The sequence below is a fragment of the Muntiacus reevesi genome, chromosome 2 (genome assembly GCF_963930625.1).
Source record: "Muntiacus reevesi chromosome 2, mMunRee1.1, whole genome shotgun sequence".
NCBI classification, from domain to species: Eukaryota; Metazoa; Chordata; class Mammalia; order Artiodactyla; family Cervidae; genus Muntiacus; species Muntiacus reevesi.
In genome coordinates this window covers 281,777,742-281,805,242 of record NC_089250.1, presented here as the reverse complement: position 1 = coordinate 281,805,242, position 27,501 = coordinate 281,777,742, and the positions used below count along the sequence as shown (strand labels likewise).

Below are 27,501 nucleotides of genomic sequence, written 5' to 3'. Positions count from 1 at the left end.
TCATATCTAGTCAGGATCCGTCCATCCCACCAATACCCTCACCCTGACTTTCCCCTCACCTTCCTGCCCTGGACACTCCACCCAAGGCAGGCAGCTCAGGCTCTGGACAGTGGTCTGGGCTATCTCAGCACCTTTTTCTTCCACAGGCACCTTGGCCTTGAGCACTCCAATGGCCATGAGGCCGAACAGGTCTCCAGAGGAGAGCACTGAGGGGGATGCCGGGAGAACAGAGCGGAAGTCCACGGTGAGAGGTGGAGGCAGCAAAGCAGGGCTCGAAGCCTGCTCTATAGGAAGGACATGGCGCTGGTCCCTGAAGCACCACAGACTGCTTGCCTTGGCAGCTGAGTGAACTTCCCTGTGACCGTACACAGGATGGGAACGCCTGGTCCTGTCTGAGATGGTGCGGTGGAGAGGGACAAAACGGGACACTAGCTTCTCAACTGCTCTGTGTCCAGGGAGAGTTAGGAAAATGCTCAGTGTTTGTTCAATTAAGGAGGACACAGTCGGGAAGGAAAGTCTTCATCCCTGTCTCACACAGACCATCCAGGAGCTTCAGGCTATTCCCTGCTCAAAAGGTGGAGGAGAAGGCCCAGCTCTAAGGTCTGACTTAGATTAGTAAATCACTGATGAAATCTATTGTTTCCCTTAGGCCAAAGATGCTTTCAAAGACATCTCCGTATACTTCTCCAAGGAAGAATGGGAAGAGATGGGAGAATGGGAAAAAATCCGATATAGGAATGTGAAAAGAAACTACGAAGCGCTGATTGCTATAGGTAACAGGAAGTGCTGGGCGCCTGTGAGCCTGGGAAACATGAAACAGGTCTTCACCCTGTGTTCACTTGGCCTGCTTTTAGGTGGCCTCACCTGCTCACATTTCCCTTTTGTGTGGAGACTAACCTGGAGGAAATGTTTGCAGTTCTGTACCAGAGGGAGGGTGACCCTGTAGTGCAGAGCTCACCTCTTGCCTTGTTCTAGATTTCCCCAGCACATCCTACAGATTCCCTGACTTTGTGACACTTTCCATTGCTTCTATGCTTTGTTTCCCCTTCTTAGAACAAATGTTTTGCTTCTTTCCAGGTTTCAGAGCCACTCGACCAGATTTCATGCATCCCCGCAGGCAGGTCATCAAGCCCCAGGGAGATGACAATGAGGATTCTGATGAAGAATGGACACCAAGGCAGCAAGGTGAGAGGCCAGGAGGATGTGGACGTTTCTTCCTGAAACCAGCCTGGGCTTAGGTCTCAACTACATCTCAGCCGGCAGCAAGGAAAACATAATTTTCAGCATTCCAAAGTGGCTGTGGCTGAGTATTGACATTAGCCTGAATGAAGATGAATGTATAGGTTTTCCAGTGTAATTCTCAAAAGTTTTATGGTTAAAATTTACCATTCTTTTAAAAAAGAATTATTTTTGCTAAACATTCTTAGTGAAAGGCAGTTAAACAAACCTTATAAATAAATTCCCCAAAGAGATTGGTTATTGGTTATTGGATTAAATCTCTTCAAAGAGGAAATGATTAACATATTATGTCAAGATACATTATTTATATATGTATATAAAACAAAACAAATGCTCTTCTTACCCTAACGTTAAATTAATTCTTTATTTTGATTCTGGGAAAGGATTGGAGAGAACTATTTATTCTCCATGATCTTTCCCACATTCACTGACCAGAGATGGCATCAGGTAAATAAAATGAAGTACACTTATTATAAAATAGAAGTGAGCACCTCACTTCCTCTTCTGCTGCTCAAACAGTTTTGCAGATTTAATCTGTTTGACTGGAGAAAACAATTTACATAGTTCTATGATTCTCCAAGTATGGATTTCTGTTCTCCCAGGTTTTTAAAAATTACTTATTTAGTTTTGGCTGCACTGGGTCTTTGTTGCTGTGCACGGGCTTTCTCTGGCTGCGGTGAGTGTCTTCTCGTTGCAGAGCACGTGCAGGCTCTGTAGTTTCTGACACACAGGCTTAGCTGCCCCGCAGAAAGTGGCATCTCCCTGGACCAGCCATCGAACCTGAGTCCTCTGCATTGGCAGGCAGATTCTCATCCACTGTGTTCCAGGGTTGTCCCTCTGTCCCCTTAGGTTATTAAAACTAGGGAAAGGGACATGAAAACCAAACATTTGGTTGTCTGCAAAGGTTTGGACATAAGGAGAGACTCTTCATAGTGAATACATACGCCTCGGTTCACCATACGCCTGCTCGTCTTTATTTACCTTTTTAGCAGTTTCTGAGTGTATGGCACACCGCTGCTAACTATCTACACGTTAGTGTTAGTGGCCACAGTGCTAATCGCTCAGTCATGGCTGACTCTGCGTCCCCATAGACTGGAGCCCACCAGGCTCCTCTGTCCATGGGATTCTCTAGGCAAGAATCCTGGGGTGGGTTGCCATGTCCTGCCTCCAGGTGATTTCCCAAGCCAGGGATTGAGCCTGCATCTGTTGCATCTCCTGCATTGCCGGTGGGTTTTTGACTGCTGAGCCACCGAGGATATATACACACATTGCTGTACAACAAGTCTGTAGAAGTGTTACATCTTGCGAGACTGAAGCCCTAACCCACTGAGGAACAATTCTCCTATTTCCTCCTCATAGCACTTGGCAAACATGATTATATTTTCTGTTTCCATGGTTGTGATTAATTTAGATGCCTCAGAGAAGTGGAATCAGGCCATATTTGTCTTTTTTGATTGGTTCATTTCTCTTAGTAAAATATCATCAAGGCCCATCCTTGATGTAGTATATGACAGAATTCTTTTTTAAGGCTTCAAAACATTCTGTTGGGTGCATGTGGATATAAGAGCTATAAGATATATCTCATATATAATCTTTATCTTTTATCCACCAATGAACATTTAGATTGCTTACAATCTCGCCCATTGGGAATAATGCTGCAATGACCATGCATTTGCCCACTATTTAGTCAATATCTTGCTTTCAATTTTTTATGGAAACACACTCTTGAGTGGGATTGCTAGATCATACAGCACTTATAATTTTCTGTGGAAATTCCATACTCTTTTCTAGAAAGCTTGTAACATTTTACATTGCCAACTGTAGTGTATAAGGGTTCCAATTTCTCCATATCCATACCAAACTTGCTATTGTCTTCTTATACATATTGCCCATCACAGAAGGTTTCAATTTGTATGTCCCCATTGATTAGTAATATTGAGCATCTTTTCCTGTTTGTTACCATTTGTGTACTTTCTCTGGAGAAATGTCTAGTCAATTCCTTCTCTCACTGTTAGTCAGCTCAAACTGCCATAACAAAACTGCATTCCTTAAACCCAGAAATTTGTTTTCTTAAAATGCTGGAGCATGGAAATTTGATATCAAGGTGCCATCATGGTTCATCAGGTTCTCTTCGTGGCTTATAGGTAGCCTTCATACTGGTGTATGCTTATTAACTCCTTATCAGATGCATATTTTACAAATATTTCTACCATTCTACATGTGGCCTTTTCAACTCTGTTCAGTGTCCTTTGCTGCACAGAGGTTTTAAGATTAATCTCCTTTGTCTATTTTTACTTTGTTACTAATACTTGTGCACTTGGCACCATATCTAAGAAATCATTGCTGATTCAGTGTCCTGAAGCTTCACCCTTGTTTTCTTCTAAGAGTCTTATCAAGTCTTGCATTTAGGTCTTTAATCCATTCTGAGTTTATTTTTCTTCAAGATGTAAGATGTTCATTATTTTGAATATGGTTAGTTTGCTTCCCCAGCACCATTCATTACAGGGAGTAAACTTTCCCCATTATCTTGACACCCTAGATGAAGATCATTAGACCATGTATCCAAGAGTTGATTTCTGGCTGTCTATTCTCTTCCATTGATTGACATATCTGTCTTTATGCCAGCCAGCTTCCTCAGTGGTTCAGCAGGTGAAGAATCTGCCTTCAGTGCAGGAGACACAGGAGATGCGGGTTCACTCCATGGGTTAAGAAGATCCCCTGGAGAAGGCAATGGCAACCCTGTCCAGTATTCTTGCCTGAGAAATCCCCTGGACAGAGGAGCCTGGTGGGCTACAGTCCAAAAGGTCACAGAAAGTCAAGAAGACTGAGCGACTAAGCACACACGTTTTGCCAAATCCACACTCTTTTGGTTCCTGTCCCTTTGTAGTGTGTTCTGAAATCAGAGGCCTCCAGCTTTGCTGTTCTTTCTACGATTGCTTTGCCTATTTGGGGTGCTCTGAGATTCCGTGTTAACTGTTGGATGGATTTTCTGTATCTGAAAAAAATTCCGTGAATTTTAGTAGGAATTGCTTTGAATCTTTAAATTACTTTGGGTAGTATGAACACCTTAATCATATTAAACCTCCAAATCCATAAACATGAGACACCTATCTACTTATTTATATCAGACTCCTTTCAGCAATATTTTGTAGTTTTCAACATATAAGTCTGATCTCCCTAAGTTTACTCCTAATTACTTCATTCTTCTCAATGCTATCATAAATAACATTTTTGTCCAATGGCTAAGACTGCACACTCCCAATGCAGAGAACTTGGGTTCAGTCCCTAGTCAGGGAACTAGATGCCACATGCTGCAACAAAGTCCTGACACAAACAAAGAAATAAAAATAAATATTTTTTTTAATCTAGCTCTTGACTATAGCTTCAAAAAAAAAAAAACTAAATAGGATTGTTTTCTTATTTTTCTTTGTGGAATGGTCATTCTTTATGCATGGAAAGATATTTGAGTGTTGATTTTGTACCATGCAACTTTCTGTGCAGGTATTTTGTGTGTGGGGATTTAAAGATTTTTCTGCACATCAAACCATGCCCCTGTGAGCAGACATAATTTTACTTCTTTCTTTCCAAATGGAAGCCTTTTGTTTCCATTTCTAACCTACAGCGCTGGCTAGGAGTTCTAATATTATGGTGAACAGAAATTTGATAATGGGCATCCTTGGTTTTTTTCCTTGATCTTTTTCACTGATGACTATGATGTTAGAGGTCGACTTTCAAAATATGACATTTATTATATTGCAGACACTTCCTCCTATTCCTACATTTTTGAGAACTTTTGTCATGAAAGACTATTAAATTTATTAAATATTTTATGAACATCAGATGAGGCACGGATGAAGTTTCATATTTTTTTTTTTACTTTTAAGTAAATTATGTAATGCTCCCAGTGGAACCATGGCAGTTGATGATACAGAAATCATTTTCCATTCCTCCTTTGGTAATCATTGTCTTTGTCACTCTCTGGCTTAGAATTATGTGTCCTTAATTAGAATACCCAGAGTTTGGAAACATTTCCCAACCAAAACACTGATTCTCATCGTTTTTTAGGTAAACCTTCTTCGATGCCCTTCAGAATGGAGCACAGTAAACACCAGAAAGTGAGTATTTCCCAAATCCTGTTGCCAAAATATCCTCCTCATGGATCCAGTCACAGGTGAGAATAGGAGAAAACACAGAGATCCTGGAGACCGGTGCCTTCCTGTCCTGAATCTTTAGCACAATGTCTGATATCATCACCATCTTTGCAGTTAGTAAGAACAACAAGAGTAGTAGGCGGTTCTGTTGTTACATTATTTTCATAATGTTTCAGACTTTAAGCATTTTATGTGAATAAACTTGCTTAAACCTTAAATCAATCCTACAGTACCTATAAGTAGGTATAGAGCTATCACCATTATAGATACAAAGAAAAGGTAAGAAACATTTGATTATATACCTGAGATCACAGTATCAATGGAAGTGCAATCTAAACCAAGGCACGTTCTCTAAACCCCTTACAAACTGATTAAAACTTCCATAGTTCTATGAAGCTTATTCATACATCTTTATATCATTCATCTGAGAGATGTTTTCAACCTCAGTTTTTTGTGCTTTTCTGGGGAGGGATATGCTAAAACATCTGAATAAGGGAAGCTTAAGGACATGCTGGGCAGTTTGTAGAGTGGACAGTCAAAGATGAAGGAGCTTAAGGACATGCTGGGCAGTATGTAGAGTGGACAGTCCTTGATGAAGAAGGAGACAGGATATCTACCTCAGAGCCTCTCACTTCAATAAGAGGAAGCAACTTACAACCCTGATAAGCCTCAGGTTTATGACTGAAAAGCAACAAATAAGAAAATAACAGAAGGACTTCACATAGATTATCTGCTTTTGAGTAGAAACTCATCATCTGGGCATCATTTCAAATGCTCATTCTTATAGGAGGGGGTAACAACTCCTTCCACTGAGCTCTAATTAGCAACTCTCCTGTTTGTAATCATTTGTTTAGCCTGCTCCTGTGTTGTGAGGTTTGAGATCCTGGCCCACACCAATTAGTTCTCAGAAGTCCAGGCCCACCTCAAAGCCCCTAAGTGCCCCCTGATTGGTTCGTGAGTGAGTGACTCCACATTTAAGCATTCATCTAGGAGTAGAAAGGTCAAAGGATGCTGAAGATAGTATCTCTGAGCCACACTTGAAATATAGTGGCAGTTGAGGGAATAAATTGATACGTGAGGGATGTACATTCACGTTCTTACTGTATTAAATAGCTCACACAACAATGTGTAGAAGGTTATTAAATTTCAAAATCACTATAATATTAAGAATTAGCCTGTGTACCAATTCATGTATCAGGAAACTGAGGAGAACCAGCTGGTCATACAGCCTTGTTCAAGGAGAACTGATGAGACCAGCTACTTTAATTCCAAACATTTTCACTAGGACATGGCAACCTGCAGCTTTCATCTCATTTGCTTTCTTGTCTAAATGTGATTCTGCCGATCGTCTTTTCTCTTCTTAATCTCACTGCTCTGTCACCTTATTTTCCACATGTGCTTTGTCCCCTCTGTAATTTTCCATACGTCCTCGTCCGTCAAAGGGCAACTAATTAAGAGAAACCACTGGGTCTCTCTACCAGCCCTTACCCTCTTCCTTCCCTGAACTCCAGCTTTTCTCCCTGCCTTACTCTCACTTTTATGCAGAAAGTTGAAGGGGAAGAACCTTAAGATATGAATTCTAGTTTTGATTCCCTATCCACCTAGGTCCTTTTCTTACACTCCAGTGTTCAGACCCCCCTCCCCCCAAATCAGGTATTTCCAAGAATTGTCAAAGTATTAACTCAAGTCATGCATGTGAAAACACTTCATAAAGTCCTAAAGAACTAAAGAAATGCATGTTGTCTTTTACTCACATGGAAGAGAATGTCCAGGGCACCATTAACTAATGAATCTAGATTGAAGGAATTGCCGGGAGCAGCAAAATCGCTGAAGACAAGTGGCTCCAACCAGGCTCAGAAACCAGTGCCCCATCACAGAAAAGCAAGGACCCCTGGACAGCACCCCAGACAAAAAGTCGGTAAGAGAAATTTGGGAAGTTCCTCCAATCCCTGCAGAAAAACTAATAAGTATGGCCTAGGTCTGTGGGGCGGACTTTGGGTAGGCGGGGTTTAAGCTGGACTGATCTGAGACATGAAGTTAGCACTGGGGCCTTGGGAAAATCTTATACATTTTCTGAGGTCCTGATTGCTATCTGTAAAGTGAGGATAAGGATACATGACTCATACAGTGCTTGAAAGCCTTCCATTAAATGCAAGTTTAAGGCATAAATGACACCTACAAGTAGTTCAGTACATCCAGCTGTGATAATGGGAACCAACCTTTGTTAGTGTTTATGTCCAGACCTCTGCTCAATGCCTTACATGTCATGTGCCCTTAACATATATTTTCTGAGTAGATGTGTCATTGAACTATTTCCTAAGTAAGATGGTTTGGAAGTTAAACCTACTAACAGGAAGTGCAAGATGCTATCACTGAACTGGGCTTCTGTGGTCAGTGGAGCCTCAGTCTCCTGAACCTGTAGTTAAAGGGAGGAGAAGCAAAGTATAGAGAAGGGATTTCCTGGCGGTTAAGTGGTTAAGACTCCAGGCTTCCACTGCAGGAGGTGTGAGTTCCATTCCTGGCCAGGGAACAAAGATCCCACAAGCCATGCAGTCTGACCAAGAAATTAATATTGTATCATAAAAGCATAAAATTACAAAAGTAAAAGTTTGAAAAATACATGTAAGAAAGTTTTAACAAAGTGTATAGATGGACAGGTAGGAGATCTCACACTTTCTGATAAAATGGGACTAACCCCCCGAACCCCACCATCGTTGCTTAGCTTCTGTTCTCCATCTTAGAACTCAGAGGAAAGGAGACAGGAGTGAAGAGGTACAGTCTACGGGAAAGAAAGGGCCACGTGTACCAAGAGGTCAGCGAGCCTCAGGATGACGACTACCTCTGTGAGTGACCCCGCTGGCCCACTCACGGAGAAGGGGCAATGAGGCCTTGGTCAACTAACCTCACCTCACCATTTGGTCCCCTGGCCATCCCCTTCCTCTATGACTTGGGGTGCAGGATCGAGGCCAAATGCCATGAATGCCCCAGTTTTTTCTGAAGGTCTTTACGACCAGAAACATCACGATACCTCCTCTCATCCCTGTTCTCACCTCCAGATTGTGAGGAGTGTCAGAACTTCTTCATCGACAGTTGTGCTGCCCATGGGCCCCCAACCTTTGTAAAGGACTGTGCAGTGGAAAAGGGGCATGCCAACCGCTCAGCCCTCACTCTGCCCCCTGGGTTAAGCATCAGACTGTCGGGCATCCTTGACGCTGGGCTTGGAGTGTGGAACGAGGCGTCCGATCTGCCGCTGGGCCTGCACTTTGGCCCCTATGAGGGCCAGATCACAGACGATGAAGAGGCCGCCAACAGTGGATACGCCTGGCTGGTGAGAAGCACCCGTTTCCCTGTCCTCTGGCCTCTAACCGCTTGTATGTGGTGGGGGGTACTTCATGTCTACATGGGAGGACACAGATGGTGCTAACACGGTCGGCAATGACACGGGCAGCCCTGGGTACTGTGTGTCCTGGATGTGAACAGAGGACTTCCATCTAAAGGTCAGAGGAGAGGTGGGACCACAGTGTAGAGATACACAGAAGTGACTCCTCCCTTGTGGAGCTCTTGCCTTCAATGAACCAAGAGATTCAGACTTGGAATGATGTGTAAGGAGCTTACCCTGTGGTCCAACAGGCAGTTGAATCCATGCAGGCTGAAAAACACCAGTGACTACACAGGCAAATAGCTCTTCTATTGCTTCCTACCAAAAAAAATAATAATAGAGAGGAAAGCTTGTAACTCTTTCTCTGACCCTCAGATCACCAAAGGGAGGAACTGCTACGAGTATGTGGATGGAAAGGACATGTCCTGGGCCAACTGGATGAGGTGAGTGCAGTGAGTCTGCAGTGTGGAGACATTGAGACTCCCTCCATCCCACGCCCCTTTCCTTCTCACCCCGGCTCCCTCAATAGCTTTCATATCTTCCTTCCTCTTTTCCCTCCATATCATTTTCTTTCATTTCAAAAGACACTGGAAAGAAGGAAATAAAAATATGGCATGTGCCGTCAAGATACAAGTCTATATGCTGAACAAAACTGGTGGACTTGAAAACAACTTGAAGCGTTGAGATTCACCAGGGACACTTTAACTCACTTAATGGACACTTACCACGCACTTTATGGTTCAGGTTAGACAGTGAACATCGGTACTGAAGCAGATCACACAACCCGTATCCTTTTGGAGAACATACCGCAAACAGACATTAGCCAATTGATTTTAGGAGCAGTAACCTTACTTTTTCTATCTTTGAGTAACTGCACTCGCCAGGATGACCTAACACAGGAGACCTTGACTCTCTGTGGGCAACAACCCCCTCAGGCTTGGTTCCAGTGAGAAGTGGGCCCTGAGGCCTCAGAAGGAATGGGGGGCAGCTTGGCCCTGAGCAGGGCCATTCTCTGAGGGCCTCTCCTTTCATCAGGGCAGGCAGACAGTGAACACACTATTACTGTTCCGTGTCCCAAGCTATATCAGAGCTCTCTCCAAGTTTCTTTGGGAGGGGTTGGGCAAGAGAATAGGAACGTGGATACATGTGGGGATATGGGAGAAAGCCTCGGGAGAGATGGCAGGCTGGGGTGAGTGCTGAGGGCTGCGTGCTAGCCAAGGAGCCCCAAGTCCTGTGGATGAAAGAGAACTTAATTCAGAGTTTAGAGGAGCTGGAGGTCACCAGCCCCACGGACATTCCAGGTGGAGATGAATCTGGACCTGGGCTCCGGAAAATGGTTACTTAGGTAAGGAGAGAAAAGCATGGGAATTCACATGGCCTGGTCGAAGGTGTGAACAGAAGGTCCACATGAGGGGCGGCCTCAGAGGCGGAAGGCAAGGAGCTGGGCATGGGCGGAGAGTGGAGGGCACTCATCACCTGAGGTTTCTTTCCCTTTCCCGGCCACAACCCCAGTTATGTGAACTGTGCCCGGGACGACGAGGAGCAGAACCTGGTGGCCTTCCAGTATCACGGGCAGATCTTCTACCGAACCTGCCGGGTGGTCAGGCCGGGCTGTGAGCTGCTGGTCTGGTACGGGGACGAGTATGGTCAGGACCTTGGCATCAGGCGGAACAGCAGGGGGAAGAGTGAGCTCGCGGCCGGGAGAGGTGAGTGTCTCCCCTCTTCCAGCACCCCACCCCATCCTGGGAGCCTCCGAGGTCTGATTTCGAAGCAGAGGACAACCAGTCCAAAGTCAGTTGAGTTGCAATTAAAATGCCTGAGAATTTGATTCTTTTCATATGATTGTTAGGATAAATTTTTATATTAAAAATGCTTGTTCTAATTTTTAATACTTCATACAAAATAATAGGTAACATCACCTTCTGCTGAAAGGCTTAGAAGCAAATTCCAAGTTTTCTATCACCTACCAGCTCTCTGCCCTTTATTTGTTTCTGCTTCATTTCCTCCCATTTCTAAGCGACACGTGTACAGTGATGCGCATTCAGTTCCTTTTCCAGTCTGTTGTCATGTGAGTTCACGCTCTGTGCCAGACGGGGCTCCACGCCCCGAAACAGACAGAACCACTGCCCTGGGGCAACAGGGGCTTCATACCAGACAGGGGCTGGTGCTGAGGAAAACCAGCGCAGGGAACGTGCCTCGGGTCAGCGTGAGCAGAGGGTGGGGTGCGGTGCAGGACGGTGCGGCAGGGCCTCTGCAGAGATAAGACCTGCGGGGACGGATTCCAGGCAGGGGAGCAGCCAGTGCCACAGCGCCAGGGCGCGGAAGAGAGGCCATGCAAGGGGTCGCGGGAGAAAGCACAGAGGGAGAGGAAGGAGGCTGGACGGGACACGGAAGCTTCAGTGCCTGTGTCCACGTGCAGGCCCCAGGGGTCCTCCTGGGTGACACAACAACCGCGAATCTTTCAGCTGCAAGCAGGATGTTCTCTGTGCTAAGCCGATGCTTTGGTTCACTTTTGGGAAGAGACAGCAGCGGGGAGTGTCCTCAGAGGTCAGTTCATTGCCAGACATGAGGGGAGAGTGGGCTGTCTGAAGATGCTTGGGAGTGAGGGTGTGAAGGGTCTTGCTGGACATGTATTTTTAAACAGGGCTTCCTAGTGCATGTTAAGTGGACTAGGCCTGAATGAAATAAATAATCTATGAGTACTGGTGAGGCTTGAGAAAGGATATGGAATTATTTTATGATTTATGGGAGACTGAGAGAGGAGCAATTTTTGAACCAGTTAGGGCAGCAATAACCAGACCTGTAGCCAGTCGGACCTGGGCCGCTCGGTCTCGTCCACGCTCAAACCCACTTCCTGCAGAGATCGGCACAAAGCCTACTCTTTGAACAAGGAGCCACAAAGTCAGATTTACCCACACCTGCTCTAACCACCCCCTGTGCTGCCCCCCTTATGCAGAGAGCTCCAGGCCAGGCACCCCTAACTTAGTAGACCCTTTCCCCTGACAGGGAGCCTCTCAGGAGATGTCACCTAATTCACCAAGTCTTATCCCTCAGTAGGGTAAATACCTGTGGCCACTGTGACATGACATTTCCGATAATTACCCGCAGGGAAAGTCCCTGCAGATCCATCTCTATCAGGAGAGATGCTGCCTCTGATGCTGCTGGAAGGTCCCTATCTGGGTGATATGTAGAAAAGGCCCTTGACACCCGCTTCCTGGATTTCTGTAGATGTAGAGAATAACAGTGGAATGGAAGAGTGGACTGTAAAGACACTTGATGGGAGACAGATCCTGCACTCTCAACAATTAGATGATGAGTGGGGAGGGCCTGACAATGGCAAACCAGCTACATGACAAAAGCTTCCACTTTCAGCAGAACCGAAGCCCAAGATCCACTGATGTGCCTCGTGCTCTCTGGCCTTCTCCAGTCAGGAATTCCTCAGCCGACACAACCAACGCAGTCACCCCTCTCAGACCCTCCTGAGACCATCTGAAAGAGACCTCCTACCAGAGGATCCCTGCCCAGGCAGTCAAAATCAGCGATACTCAGATCCACAGAGCCCGAGCGACAAACCAGAGGGTCAGGAGGCCAAGGACAGGCCCCAAGCTTTGCTGAAAAGTGTAAGGCTGAAGAGGATTTCAAGGGTCTCTTCCTACTCACCCGGAGGACAAATGGGGGGTTCTGGGGTGCATGAGAGAATGAAAGACGAGCCCAGCACAAGCCAGAAACTGAATCCAGAGGACACAGGCACATTGCTCACGGGGGCTGGGGCCTCAGGGATTATGAGGGTCACATGCGGAGAGTGTGGGCAAGGGTCCAAGGACAGGTCAAGTCTCATCACACACGAGAGGTCACACACAGGGGAGAAGCCCTATGTTGGCGGGGAGTGTGGGCGAAGCTTCTCTCAGAAATCAGACCTCATCACACACCAGAGGACACACACAGGGGAGAAGCCCTATGTTTGCGGGGAGTGTGGGCGAAGCTTCCATCGGAAGTCCCATCTCATCACACACCAGAGGACACACACAGGGGAGAAGCCCTATGTTTGCAGAGAGTGTGGGCGAAGCTTCAGTCAGAAATCCGACCTCATCAAACACCAAAGGACACACACAGGGGAGAAGCCCTATTTTTGCAGGGAGTGTGGGCGAAGCTTCAGTGATAAGTCCAATCTCATCAGACACAAGAGGACACACACAGGGGAGAAACTCTACGTTTGCAGGGATTGTGGGCGAAGCTTCAGTCAGAAGTCCCATCTCATCTCACACCAGAGGACACACACGGGGGAGAAGCCCTATGTTTGTGGGGAGTGTGGGCGAAGCTTCAGTGATAAGTCAAATCTCATCTCACACAAGAGAACACACACAGGGGAGAAGTCCTATGTTTGCAGGGAGTGTGGGCGAAGCTTCAATCGGAAGTCCCTCCTCATCACCCACCAGAGGACACACACAGGGGAGAAGCCCTATGTTTGCAGGGAGTGTGGGCGAAGTTTCAGCAATAAGTCAGTCCTTACCAGACACCAGAGGACACACACGGGGGAGAAGCTCTATGTTTGCAGGGAGTGTGGGCGAAGCTTCAGCAATAAGTCATTCCTGATCACAAACAAGACGATACACAGGGGAGAGAAGCCCTATGTTTGCGGGGAGTGTGGGCAAAGCTTCAGTGATAAGGCCAATCTCATCAGACACAAGAGGACACACACAGGGGAGAAGCCCTATGTTTGCGGGGAGTGTGGGCAAAGCTTCAGTCGGAAGTCCCTCCTCATCACCCACCAGAGGACACACACAGGAGAGAAGCCCTATATTTGTGGGGTGTGTGGGCGAAGCTTCAGTGATAAGTCAAATCTCATCTCACACAAGAGAACACACACAGGGGAGAAGCCCTATGTTTGCGGGGAGTGTGGGCGAAGCTTCAGTAAGAACTTCAACCTCATCAAACACCAAAGGACACACACAGGAGAGAAGCCCTGTGTTTGCGGGGAGTGTGGGCGAAGCTTCATTCAGAAGATAGATTTCATCAGACACCAGAGGACACAGACAGGGGAGAAGACCTATGTTTGCAGGGAGTGTGAGTGTGTCATGAGCAACAAACCACACCTTAGCCACAGGAGAATTTCTGCAGCCACCCCATGCCTCAGCTCTAAGGGGGCCTCAGAGGAGGCCTGTGACCCGTTACTGTCCCCACGAGTATGAGGAGAGAATTCCCAGGTGGTCCAGGGATCAAAACTCCAATGCAGTGACCCACGTTCAATACCTGGTTGGGGAACTAGCTCCCACAGGCTGCAACTAACACACAACACAGCCGTATAAATAAATATATAATAAATATTTTAAAGAAAGAGTGTGATAAGCACAGAATTATTTGCTAAATAGACCTTCCACTTTCATGACAGTAGAGGAGGTATATAAACAGCAGAGGGTTTCTTAAGTGTTCTGGAGATGTTCATGCCAATTTCCTTCGTGGTTTTTTAGGTCTCTTCTAACAAATTTTGTCTCCAAACAAATCTGAATCCCAGACTATGTACTCATTCCCCGTTATTACTGACAGCAGTGGGGTCCAGTGGTAGCTGAACCCCAGGGGAGGCATAATTCTGGAGCCAACTCAGTTAGGTCACTGCATAGTCAATCCTGGGTCCAGCGAGAGGAATGCAGAGTGGAGTCAGACTCACCAGGGAAGGGAATTCCCCAGCCTCCTGGGAAGTGGGGCCTCTCCTCCTTATAGACCCCGACTCTACTTTGGCCTCTCCTCGTGGCCCTCTGGTTCCCTCTGACTTCTGTAGCCACAAAGGTGAAGGCCATGTGCAAGTGTGTGTGTGTGCGCAGGCGCCTGACTCAGCATCGGCCGTCTGGTCTCTGCCGCTCCCTCGGGGTCATCACAGCATCTGGACTCCAGATTTGACGACAGGGGTCCAGGTCTCAGCCCTGCTCTCAGCAGCTGTGTGAGCTGGGGCAAGGTGCTCAACCTCTCTGTGTCTCTATTCTCGTCTGTGATACGGCGTGGGAGCACCAGCATTTTGGTCTGATGCGTAATCACAGGTGGAATCTGGCAGAAGCTGGCTGAGAATGCAAGCCCCAGCTTTGCTGTCCTTTGTGTTTTTCCCTTTAATCTTTTTTTACTCTTAATAGAAGGATAATTGCTTTACACAATATTGTTTCCTGCATGTCCTCCAGCCCCCACACCTTCCAGGTCCTCAGATAGATGAGGAAGGGGCCGTTTAGGCACTAGGATGCCCTGATGAGGGGGTGTGAGGTCAGGTCTGCTAAGGGAGGGGCGACCTCCCTTCCCACCCCTGCCTTTCCTGCTGAGCTGGGCAGCCCCAGGGCCCCTCCACAGACAGGCAGGGCCCACAGTCGTCCCCCTGCCGAGCACAGAGCCTGGAGCCGCGTTTGCTGGAAATCCCCGTTCGGCACCCATCCCACCCCCACACGGAGGGTCCTTGAAGCCCACACCGCGGCTTCTCTATGCATGGGCCTCGTACCTGTGTCTGTGCGCTCTGGTCAACGCTGTCGCGACCTTGAAATTCTTAACCATGGAATAGTTCATCCTTACACTTCCCTTTCATGAGTGAAGTCTGATGGGCCCCGGGGTGCGCTGTGAGCAGAGCAGATGCTCACACAGCACGGATCCCGGGGTGACCAGGCTGCACGAGGGGACAAGGTGGACACAAAGCCCCCTACCCTGGGTGAGTGAGGGTGGGGACAGCACCAGGAAGCCACGCTTGCTCAGACCCGGAACCTAGCTCCAACACAGAGTGGGGTCAATGGCGTTCTTAAGGTCGACCACACCCTCCCCTCTATGAATGACCTCTGCCCTGGCCTGATCCTTCCAGAAGGGGTTCAGGAGGCTGAAGTCCGCCCAGCCACCAGAAGACACCAAGGGGAGAGTGGGCCATGGGGCGGGGGGCAGAGGATGCGAACTCCCGGACTCGGGGCAATGGCCCTCAATTCCCTCCCCGGGCCAGGCTTGTGAAGCGTCTCTACATGAACCGTGTCAGTGACAACCACCCACGATTATTTTCCGGTTTCTATGCTTTCTTAAAGGAACGTGTTTGTCTGTGGCTTGGTTTCCCTACAGGAAGGGAAGCCACGTAAATTCCCCATCTTCTGTGGCTTCAGGACGGGGCCATGGGAGGGAGAGTTAGGGGTGGTGCAGGCAGAGGGGCTTCAACTGAAAACGAAGGGGACCCAGAAACCTGCAGGGGCTTCTTACCTGCACCTCCCACCAGAGCTGGGCCTGGAATCCCCGGGAAGGCTGAGCAGGTCAAAGCTTCTACCACCCCTCCCCTCTGTTCCCCTCCACTCAAGAAGCTGACTCCTGGGGCCAGCCCACAACACCCCCAAATCCCCATCACCCACAGCCCCACACAGGCCCTCCCTCACAGAAGTGGGATGACCTGGATGGTGGCAGGGATGCTGTGTGACCCCAGAGCTGGGGGTCTCAGCTGACCTTGAGTAAGGAGGCTGGTGCTTTACACAGCCTCCCAGCCCAGGGAGCTGCCAGCAGCCACAAGCCATGATCTGAAGCGGAGCTGGGAGATGGGGAGTGGGGATGCGAGCTCTCTGAGGTCCCATCCTGTCCCCAGGACAGCGGCCAGGCCCCACCTGACAGCGTGACTGCCCTGCCCGGGCACAGAGGACACCAGCAGTCATGGGACGGACAGCCAGCTGCCTCCGCCGCACACTCCACTCTGACCACGGCGGCCCCGTGGCTGTACCAGCCCCGCCTGCGCGTGGCTTTGCTTGGCTGCCAGTGCTCGGTGACCCTGGGTGAGTCGGTGAGGGCAGAGCTCCAGAGGCCAAGCCTGTCTTCAGCCACCAGCCCTGCCCTGCTTACGGGACTCATGAGCCCAGCCAGTATCTGGAGCCCAGCCAATATCTGAAGCCCAGGGCCAGATGGCTTCAGAGCTGAATTCTACCAAAAATTTAGAGAAGTGCTAACAACAGTTAGAATTGGACATGGAACAACAGACTGGTTCCAAATAAGAAAAGGAGTCCGTCAAGGCTGTATATTGTCACCCTGCTTATTTAACTTATAATGAGAGTACATCAGGAGAAACGCTGGGCTGGAAGAAGCACAAGCTGGAATCAAGATTGCCGGGAGAAATATCAGTAACCTCAGATATGCAGACGACACCACCCTTATGGCAGAAAGTGAAGATGAGCTAAAAAGCCTCTTGATGAAAGTGAAATAGGAGAGTGAAAAAGTTGACTTAAAGCTTAACATTCAGAAAACTAAGATCATGGCATCTGGTCCCACCACCTCATGGGAAATAGATGGGGAGACAGTGGAAACAGTGGCTGACTTTATTTGTGGGGGCTCCAAAATCACTGCAGATGGTGATTGCGGCCACAAAATTAAAAGATGCTTCCTCCATGGAAAGAAAGTTATGACCAACCTAGATAGCATGTTAAAAAGCAGAGATATTACTTTGTCAACAAAGGTCCGTCTGGTAAAGACTATGGTTTTTTCAGTGGTCATGTATGGATGTGAGAGTTTGACTGTGAAGAAAGCTGAGTGCCGAAAAATTGATGCTTTTGAAATGTGGTGTTGGAGAAGACTCTTGAGAGTCCCTTGGACTTAAAGGAGATCCAACCAGTGCATCCTGAAGGAGATGAGTCCTGAGTGTTCATTGGAAGGATTGATGCTGAAGCCGAAACTCCAATACTTTGGCCACCTCATGCAAAGAGTTGACTCTTTGGAAAAGACCCTGATGCTGGGAGGGACTGGGGGCAGGAGGAGAAGGGGATGACAGGATGAGATGGCTGGATGGCATCACTGACTCAATGGGCAAGAGTTTGAGTAAACTCCGGAAGTCTGTGATGGACAAGGAGGCCTCACGTGCTGCAGTTCATGGGGTTGCAAAGAGTCAGACACGACTGAGCGACTGAACTGAAGTGACTGAACACCTATTTTACTCAAACTCTTCCAGAAAATTGCAGAAGAAGGTAAACTTCCAAACTCATTCTATGAGGCCACCATCACCCTAATACCAGCACCAGACCAAGATGCCACAAAAAAGAAAACTACAGGCCAATATCACTGATGAAAATAGATGCAAAAATCCTTAACAAAATTCTAGCAGACAGAATCCAACAACATATTAAAAAATCATACATCATGACCAAATGGGCTTTATCTCAGGGATGCAAGGATTCTTCAATATCCACAAATCAATCAACATAATACACCATATTAACAAATTGAAAAATAAAATCCATATGATCATCTCAATAGATGCAGAGAAAGCCTTTGACAAAATGCAGCATCTATTTATGATTTAAAAAAAAAAAAAAAAAAAAAAACACCCTCCAGAAAGCAGGAATAGAAGGAACATACCTCAACATAATAAAAGCTATATACAATAGACCCACAGCAAACATTACCCTCAATGGTGAAAAAATTGAAAGAATTTCCCCCAAAGTCAGGAAGAAGACAAGGGTGCCCACTCTCACCACTACTATTCAACATAGTTTTGGAAGTTTTGGCCACAGCAGTCAGAGCAGAAAAAGAAATAAAAGGAATCCAGACTGGAAAGAAGTAAAACTCTCACTGTTTGCAGATGACATGATACTCTACATAGAAAGCCCTAAAGACTCCACCAGAAATTACTAGAGCTAAACAATGAATATAGTAAAGTTGCATGATATGAAATCAACACACAGAAATCCCTTGCATTCCTATACATTAACAATGAGAAAACAGAAAGAGAAATTAAGGAAATAACTCCATTCACCTTTGCAATGAAAAGAATAAAATACTTAGGAATAGATCTACCTAAAGAAACAAAAGACCTACATATAGAAAACTATAAAATACTGGTGAAGGAAATCAAAGAGGACACAAATAGATGGAGAAATATACCATGTTTATAGATAGGAAGGATCAATATAGTGAAAATGAGTATACTACCCAAAGCAATCTATAGATTCAATGCAATCACTACCAAGCTACCAATGGTATCAAAATACCAAGGGTATTTTTCAAAGAACTAGAGCAAATAATTTCACAGTTTGTATGGAAATACAAAACAAAACTCGAATAGCCAAAGCAATCTTGAGAAAGAAGAATGGAACTGGAGGAATCGACCTGCCTGACTTCAGGCTATACTGCAAAGCCCAGTCATCAAGACACTATGGTACTGGCACAAAGACAGACATATAGATCAATGGAACAGAATAGAAAGTCCAGAGATAAATCCACACACCTATGGACACCTTATCTTTGACAAAGGAGGCAAGGATATACAATGGAGAAAAGACAATCTCTTTAACAAATGGTGCTGGGAAAATTGGTCAACTACTTGTAAAAGAATGAAACTAGAACACTTTCTAACACCATACACAAAAATAAACTCAAAATGGATTAAAGATCTAAACGTAAGACCAGAAACTATAAATCTCCTAAAGGAAAACATAGGCAAAACACTTTCCGACATCAATCACAGCAGGATCTTCCATGACCCACCTCCCAAAATACTGGAAATAAAAACAAAAACAAACAAATGGGACCTAATTAAACTTAAAAGCTTTTGCACAACAAAGGAAACTATAAGCAAGGTGACAAGACAGCCTTCAGAATGGGAGAAAATAATAGTAAACGAAGCAACAGACAAAGAATTAATCTCAAAAATATACAAGCAACTCCTGTAGCTCAATTCCAGAAAAATAAACGACCCAATCAAAAAATGGGCCAAAGAGCTAAACATACATTTCTCCAAAGAAGACAAACAGATGGCTAACAAACACATGAAAAGATGATCAACATCACTCATTATCAGGGAAATGCAAATCAAAACCACAATGAGGTACCATTACACGCCAGTCAGGATGGCTACTATCCAAAAGCGCACAGGCAATAAATGCTGGAGAGGGTGTGGAGAAAAGGGAACCCTCTTACACTGTTGGTGGGAATGCAAACTAGTACAGCCACCATGGAGAATAGTGTGGAGAATCCTTAGAAAACTGGAAATAGAACTGCCATATGACCCAGCAATCCCACTCTTGGGTATACACACCGAGGAAACCAGATCTGAAAGAGACACATGTACCTCAATGTTCACTGTTTATAATAGCCAGGACATGGAAGCAACCTAGATGTCCATTGGCAGACGAATGGATAAGAAAGCTGTGGTACATATATACAACATTACTCAGCCATTAAAAAGGATACACTTGAATCAGTTCTAATGAGGTGGATGAAACTAGAGCCTATTATACAGAGTGAAGTAAGCCAGAAAGAAAAACACCAATACAGTATACTAACGCATATATATGGAATTTAGAAAGATGGTAATGATAACCCTGTATGCGGGACAGCAGAAGAAACAGAGATGTATAGAACAGTCATTTGGGCTCTGTGGGAGAGGTGAGGGTGGGATGATTTGGGAGAATGGCATTTAAACATGTCTATTATCATATGTGAAATGGATCGCCAGTCCAGGTTCGATGCATGAGACAGGGCACTCAAAGCCAGTGCACTGGGATGACCCTGAGGGATGGGATGGGGAGTGAGGTGGGAGGGGGTTTCAGGATGCGGAACACATTTACACCCAGGGTGGATTCATGTCAATGTATGGCAAAACCAATACAATATTGTACAGTAATTAGCCTCCAATTAAAATAAATAAGTTTATATTTTTTAAAAAGGAAAGAAAACTGGGCTGAATTAACCTTAAAAGTGTTTGTACAGAAAAGGAACCCTAAATGAAAGAGAAAGACAGTCTTCAGAATGGGGGAAAAAACATTTGCAAACAAAGACGTCCACAAGGAATAAAGAAGATGGGGTACATAGACAGGATGAACCATCACTCAGTCATAACAAGCAGGAAAGAATGCCCTGGGAGGCGTCAGGGAAGAAACTAGACATGATCATAGCAAGTGAGGAGAGGGGGACAGGGAGGGATATTAACATAGCATATTACTTGTAGCTGGGATCTAAAAATGGATACAGATGAACTTCTTTACCAAAGAGAAACAGTCTCACAGGCTCAGAAAAGAATCAATGGTCCCCAGAAAAAAACAAAAATCTGGGACAGTTCAGTTCAGTTCAGTCGCTCAGTCGTGTCTGACTCTTTGTGACCCCATGAACCGCAGCATGCCAGGCCTCCCTGTCCATCACCAACTCCCAGAGTTTATGCAAACTCAGGTCCATTGGGTCAGTGATGCCATCCAACCAGGTCATCCTCTGTTGTCCCCTTCTCCTCCTGCCCTCAATCTTTCCCAGCATCACGGTTTTATCAAATGAGTTATCTCTTTGCATGAGGTGGCCAAAGTATTGGAGTTACAGCTTCAGCACCAGTCCTTCCAATGAACACTCAGGACTGATCACCTTTAGGATGGACTGGATGGATCTTCTTTCAGTCCAAGGGACTCTCAAGAATTTTCTCCAACACCACAGTTCAAAAGCATCCATTCTTCGGTGCTCAGCTTTCTTTATAGTCCAACTCTCACATCCATACATGACCACTGGAAAAACCACAGCCTTGACTAGATGGACCTTTGTTGACAACGTAATATCTCTGCTTTTTAATATGCTGTCTAGGTTGGTCATAACTTTCCTTCCAAGGAGGAAGCGTCTTTCAATTTCATGGCTGTAATCACCATCTGCAGTAATTTTGGAGCCCAGAAAAATAAAGTCAGCCACTGTATCCACTGTTTCCCCATCTCTTTGCCATGAAGTGATGGGACCGGATGTGGGACAGGGAGTAATGAACTGATTCAGTCTAACATAGGAAGGCTAATATTATTTTTTTTTTAAGTGTCCACCAGGACCCACTGAGTAACACAGGAATCCTATTCAACACTCTGCAACATCCTATACCAGAGAAGAACCTGGAGAGAGGATATATACATCTATGCACAAGTGAATCAAGTTGTTGTCGATCCAAAAAAAAAAAAAAAAAAGAAAACACCCACAACCTAGTCATTCAACTACATACTGCAATTCAAATTTGGGAATAAAGTACAAAACAGGAATCAGAAAGGCTGACTCTTGCCCTCAGGCCACGGTGAATCGGATGGTGTCACATCCTTGGAACCTGAGCTGGAAGGACTCAAGCTGGAGGGAACCCAAGACTGGAGGGGCTCAATGCAAAGGAGCTAGGAGCATGTGGCAGGAAATGTGGCCCCACGATGGGCCTGCGGTACGTCCTTCCCTCTGCATGACCCCCAGTCTCCAGATGCAGGTGGAACCTCCTGCAGAGAAACCAAGCCTACATCACCCAAGAATTGGTGGAACCTCTGGGCTGGAACAGGTTTGCAAGGTCCCCTGGCCAGTCTATGTCCCCTAGGCTGGGGTTCCTACCTCCAGCCTCCATCCTTAGGGTCACCCCGCCTACAGATGACAGCACCCTCTGAGAGTGGTGTTCCAAAAACCTGGGATGTATCCTGCGGACACTGGGTAAGGGGGAAGGAGAAGAGGTTCAAGCCTGGGGTGTTTCTTCTGGCACAGTCCACTCTACCTGACAATCCATGCGCAGAGTTTTCCATGAGACTCAATGCCTGTGGACCAGAGTGGGGCAGGAAGCAATGCTGTTTCCTTAGGGCCATCTTCCAGAAAAATGACTTTAAACCTAGTGCTGTTAGGCCCCTCATATTCACAAGGCCTGCGGGACTGTAAATGACCTCTCCTGTCCAGTCATGTCCCGGGGTAAATCATCAGACATGAATTCAAACAGGGCCACTTTTCAAGAACATAGTTTCAAGAAGTAAACTGTAGTCACTCTGTACAGCATCGAAAAGTACCAGGAAAATTCCTGCAGCTGACTATGTAGTTCAGTCACTCAGTCATGTCCTACTCCTTGCAATCCCGTGGACTGCAGCACGCCACTGTGTACTAAATCCACGCAAATCAAAGCTCCCATGAAAAATCCCCTCCCACAGGTCAGCATGGCACCGTTTAAAACATCTACAGAGAATACGGGCTGCAGACGATGGAGGCAAAAGGGAACTCTCCTACACTCTTGGTGGCTGCAGGAACTATCAAAACCAGCAAGGACGTTACTTATCAGGTAAACATCCAGAAACCACATGGCCCTAACCTCAATCCCACGTTTGTGCTCCAATCCAGAAAAAATCAGAATTCACAGCTGCCCATGAACACTTGTCTTCAGGGCAGCTCGACTGACAATGGTCAAGCTAGAACCATTGCTGGCCAAAATCTTGGCTTTCTCTTCCCAGGGAAGCCAAATAAAAATTACAGAGACAGAGTCTGAAGGAAATACCTAGGTGGCTTTTATTCTCAAGCCAGCAGAGAGGGGAACACAGGAGGGTCATGCCTCAAGAACTGTGCCCCACACCCCGCCCATGAGGAGTCTAGGGGCTTACATAAAGCAAGGACTCACGGCCAGGAGACAGTGATGAGGAACAAAGGCGACAGGACCTCGCTTTCTTCCTCGTGCATTTTTTCAAAGACAGTCACAGACTGAAGTCAATAACCCAGGAACGGACTCTGGCAGTTCGATGTCTCTGCGGCCTTCTTTCTAATATGTAAGTACGAGGGGGAGGGTGTTGTAAAGCATAAACCCCAGACAGAGGATGTATTTAGCATAGAGTCCAAGGAAAAAATGTTTATTGTAGCTCCTGCAGAATTAGGGGGCAGAAAAGCAAATTTAGTTACAGACATTCAGAGTTATGAGGAGTTAAAAGTAAAAAAAGAAAAAAAAACCAACAAAAACTAGGAATGTTCACACCAGCTCACTGCTTTATCTCCTTTCTTCTCAAAAAAGGGAAAAAATAAAATGCTCACTCATCTTTTTTTTTTTTCCTTTGCATGCATTCTCAGTCACTTCAGTCGTGTCCAGCCCTTTGTGACCCCATGGACTGCAGCCCGCCAGAATCCATGGGATTCTCCAGGCAAGAACATTGGAGGGGGTTGCCATGCCCTCCTCCAGGGGATCTTCCCCAATCAGGGATTGAATCCATGCCTCCTGCATTGACAGGCAGATTCTCTACCAGCTAAGCCACCAGGGAAGCCCTTTTTTTCCTTCCCCTGCAACAAATTCAACCAGGATATCCATCGACAGGGAATTGCAGACAGAGTGCTGCACCTGTACCCGGCAATGCTACCCAGCCCTGAATCAGAGCCGAATAATGCCAGTGACAGCAGCGTGGGTGGAAAGAGTGACTACCATACTAAGGAAAGGAAGGCCGGGAGAGAAAGACAAGTGTCAGAAGGTATCACTGACAGCTATCTTCCTAAGATTAACGCAAATGTAGGCTACTACGCAGTAGAAACAGACTCACAAACTTAGAAAACCAACTTATGATTATTAAAAAATAAAGTTAGGGATGTGGGATAAATGAAGAGTTTGCAAGCAACAGACATCAATATACATCAAACAGAAAATCGGGAAAAAAAACTGTTGAATAGCAAAGGGCAGCCTCCTGGAGACGATGTAATCCTCTATCTGGGGAAAACGAACCCAAGAAAGAATTGACAGGCGTCGGTGTATCACTGAACCAAGCTCCTCCACACGTGACAGTATCGGGAATCAACCCTACTCGGAAATAAAACAAGGAATGCACAGAAACGGAAGAGTGAAGTTTGAAGCAAAAGCAATGCTCCCACCTCGTGGTCACTTTTTGTAACAACAACTCTGAAAGCTGTGTGCAGTCCAGTCCTGTTCACAGTCGTGTCGACTCTTTGCGACCCCACAGACTGGAGCGCGCCAGGCTTCCCCGTCCATCACCGACTCCCGGAGTCTGCCCAAACTCAGCTCCACCGAATCGATGATGCCATCCAACCATCTCAGCCTCTGTCGTCCCCTTCTCTCCCTCCTTCAGTCATTCCAGGCACTTGATATTCACAAGGGCCCTGGGGTTGTAAGTAAACTACTGCCCTCCAGAAGCTGACCCCCAGGGAAGGTCAACAAACAAGAATTCTAAACTTAGCAGACGGTCACAGAGCCAAGTTCAACAGGTACCTTTAACTCACACCCTTAAAGGGAAAAAAATCACATTCAATGACGGCAACATCGCTAAATATTAGGGAAGGGCCTGCCAACCCTTAATGAGGTGTCAGCTCAGGCCGGTCAGAAGGGCCACTGGCAAGCCCTTTACCAACATCAAGCGCTGCAGATGCTTGGAGAAAAGGGAACCCTCCTCCTCTGATGCTGGGAATGGAAGCTGGAGACAGCCCCTCTGAAGACCAGTGTGTGGGTTTCTCGAACAATGAAAACGAGAATGAGATCAGAATGTTCCCTAACACCATACACAAAAATACAAGATCTAAATGGGAAGATGGAGACTGTGATATTCTTGAGGAAAATATACACAGGACACACTTTGACATGCATCACAGGAAATTCTCCTGGGCTCCAGATCTTAGAATGATGAAACATCAATCAAAAGTAACACAACAGGACCTAATCTACCTGAAACATTTGCACAGAAGAGGAAACCCTAAACAAAAGAAAAAGGCAACTCACAGAATGAGAAAATACATTTGCAATCAAACATACACACAAGGAATTCGTGTCCAAAACATAGAAAGAGTTTGTGCAGCTCAATGTCAAAAAAACAAAACAAGCAACCCGAGAAATAAAAGGGCCCAAGATAGAAACAGATATGTCTTCCAAGAAGGCATAGAGATTCCCATAAGGCACATAACAAGATGCTCATCATCTCTATTAGAGACAGGACCATCAGAAGTCCCTGTGGCGGGACGATCCCCTGGAGGAGGAAATAGCAACCCGCTCCAGGATTCTTGTCTGGAGAACCCCATGGACAGAGGAGCCTGGCGGCTGCAGTCCATGGGGTCATAGAGAGTCAGACACGGCTGAAGCAACTTAGCACACACTTAGCAATCAGAAGCCCGATTTGGTATAATGCCACCAACAGCATCATGAATGGACAGACATCTTCATACTAAGCGCAGGTCAGAGAGAGAAAGACAGACGTCATGAGATATCATTGAGAATTATACCGCAGTGAGTGAGTTGAAGTCACTCAGTCATGTCCGACTCTTTGCAATCCCATAGACTGTAGCCCACCAGGCTCCGCCATCCATGGGATTTTCCAGGCAAGAATACTCTAGTGGTTGCCATGTCCTTCTCCAGGAGATCTTTCCAACCCAGGGATCGAACCCAGGTCTCCCGCATTGCAGGCAGACGCTTTACCATCTGAGGCACCTAATGCAAATGAAGTATCTCACCAAGTTAGAAACACTCACAAACTGAGAAAACCAACTTAAGATTATCGAAAAGATGTTACGGATGAGGGATAAATTAAGCGTTTGCTAATAACATGTGCCTATTGGGGGGTGCGTAGTCGCTCAGTCGTGTCCGACTCTGAGACAGCATGGACTGTAGCCCACCAGGCTCCTCTGTCCAGGGGGGTTTCCAGGCAAGAACACTGGGGTGGGCTGTCATTCCCTCCTCCAGAGGATCTTCCTGACCCAGGGACCGAAGCCGCGTCTCTTGCATCTTCTGCATTGGCAGGCAGGCTCTTTACTGCTAGCACCACCCAGGAAGCCCACATACACGATATGAATATACACATTCCTGTGGATCAAAGAGATGATCAAAAGGGACTTATTGAAGCGCATGGGGAATACACACTGTCATCGCCTAGATAGAACAGGAACCCAAAGAAAGAAGAGATAAACGTCTGAGTATCATTGAATCAAGTTCCTGTACATCTAAAATAAATACAGTTTCAGAAACCAACACTACTCCAATAGAAAATAATGAATGCACACAAAGAGGGGGAAAAAAAATCTGGGCCCTGAAGAAATGCTGAGGCCTAGTGGCCGCCTTTTGTAACAGCAACTCCAAAAGCTCTGTTACCCATGTCCACGCTGACTCTGCAAACTGCACGGACTGCAGCCCGCCAGGCTCCTCTGTCCATGGGATTCTCCAGGCAAGAGTACTGGAGTGGGTTGCCATGCCCTCCTCCAGGGGATCTTCCCAATCCAAGAACAGAACCCCCGTCTCCTGCATTGCAGGCAGATTCCTTACCCTCTGAGCCACAGGAGAAGCCCCACTGCCTGGAAGGGGTTGTTTATAAAGACCTCAATCCCGGCACACCTGGGAAGGGCTGGCCGGCCGGGTCAGCCAATCCTCACCCATCAGGGGCTCACAGTGGCAGAAAATGGGCCTTGTTTGGGCGGCCAAGTGCAAGGTACGCGAGCGCAGTCCTGAGGGTCAGGATGGACGTGGGGTTGCAGCTCTGGCTGGTTTTCTAATCCTTTTATCTGGCCCTCAAGTGGGAGGCAGTTTCGAACAGACCTTCTGCTAGTGAGAGGAGCCCAGGAGTCCAGGAAAGGAGGGGTGGTGGGTGGAGACGGTGCCGGGCGCAGCAGAAGCCTCTGCAAGTCCTGCTGTTGGGAGGACGCACAGAGCGAAGTCCAGGGTCACGGGCCTTCCAGGAGCGGCTCTCTGTCAGTCCAGGTCTTGCTCTGAGGGGCTCAGGGTCCCCTCTGCTCAGGGGACAGGCTGGGGGCGCTCTGCGACGACCCCTGTGTGCTGAGCTCCGCCCAGACTGGCCCCTCCCCTGGCGGGGTCAGCCCACGGGAGCCCGGGCCCTGGGGGGGGGGGGTGTGAACAAGCTCCCTCTCTTTGCAGCTGGCACAGTGCAGATCAAGGTCAGCTGAAGGCAGAGAGCCAGGGCCCTTTCGGTTGTGGCCCCGCGGGAATCCCAAGGCCCTGCGCTTGCCGCGGGACAGGACGCGTTGAGACAAGTACACGCTGTATTCTCAGAGCCAGATGGCCAACTAGATGGCCAATGAAAGTCTCCG

The 27,501-nt window shown here is 46.9% G+C and overlaps 1 pseudogene; it reads left to right on the top strand.

The window, feature by feature from the left end:
• Nucleotides 1-175: 175 nt before the first annotated feature.
• On the top strand, nt 176-27,357 carry LOC136157737 (histone-lysine N-methyltransferase PRDM9-like; annotated as a pseudogene).
• The last annotated feature ends 144 nt before the right edge of the window (nt 27,358-27,501 follow it).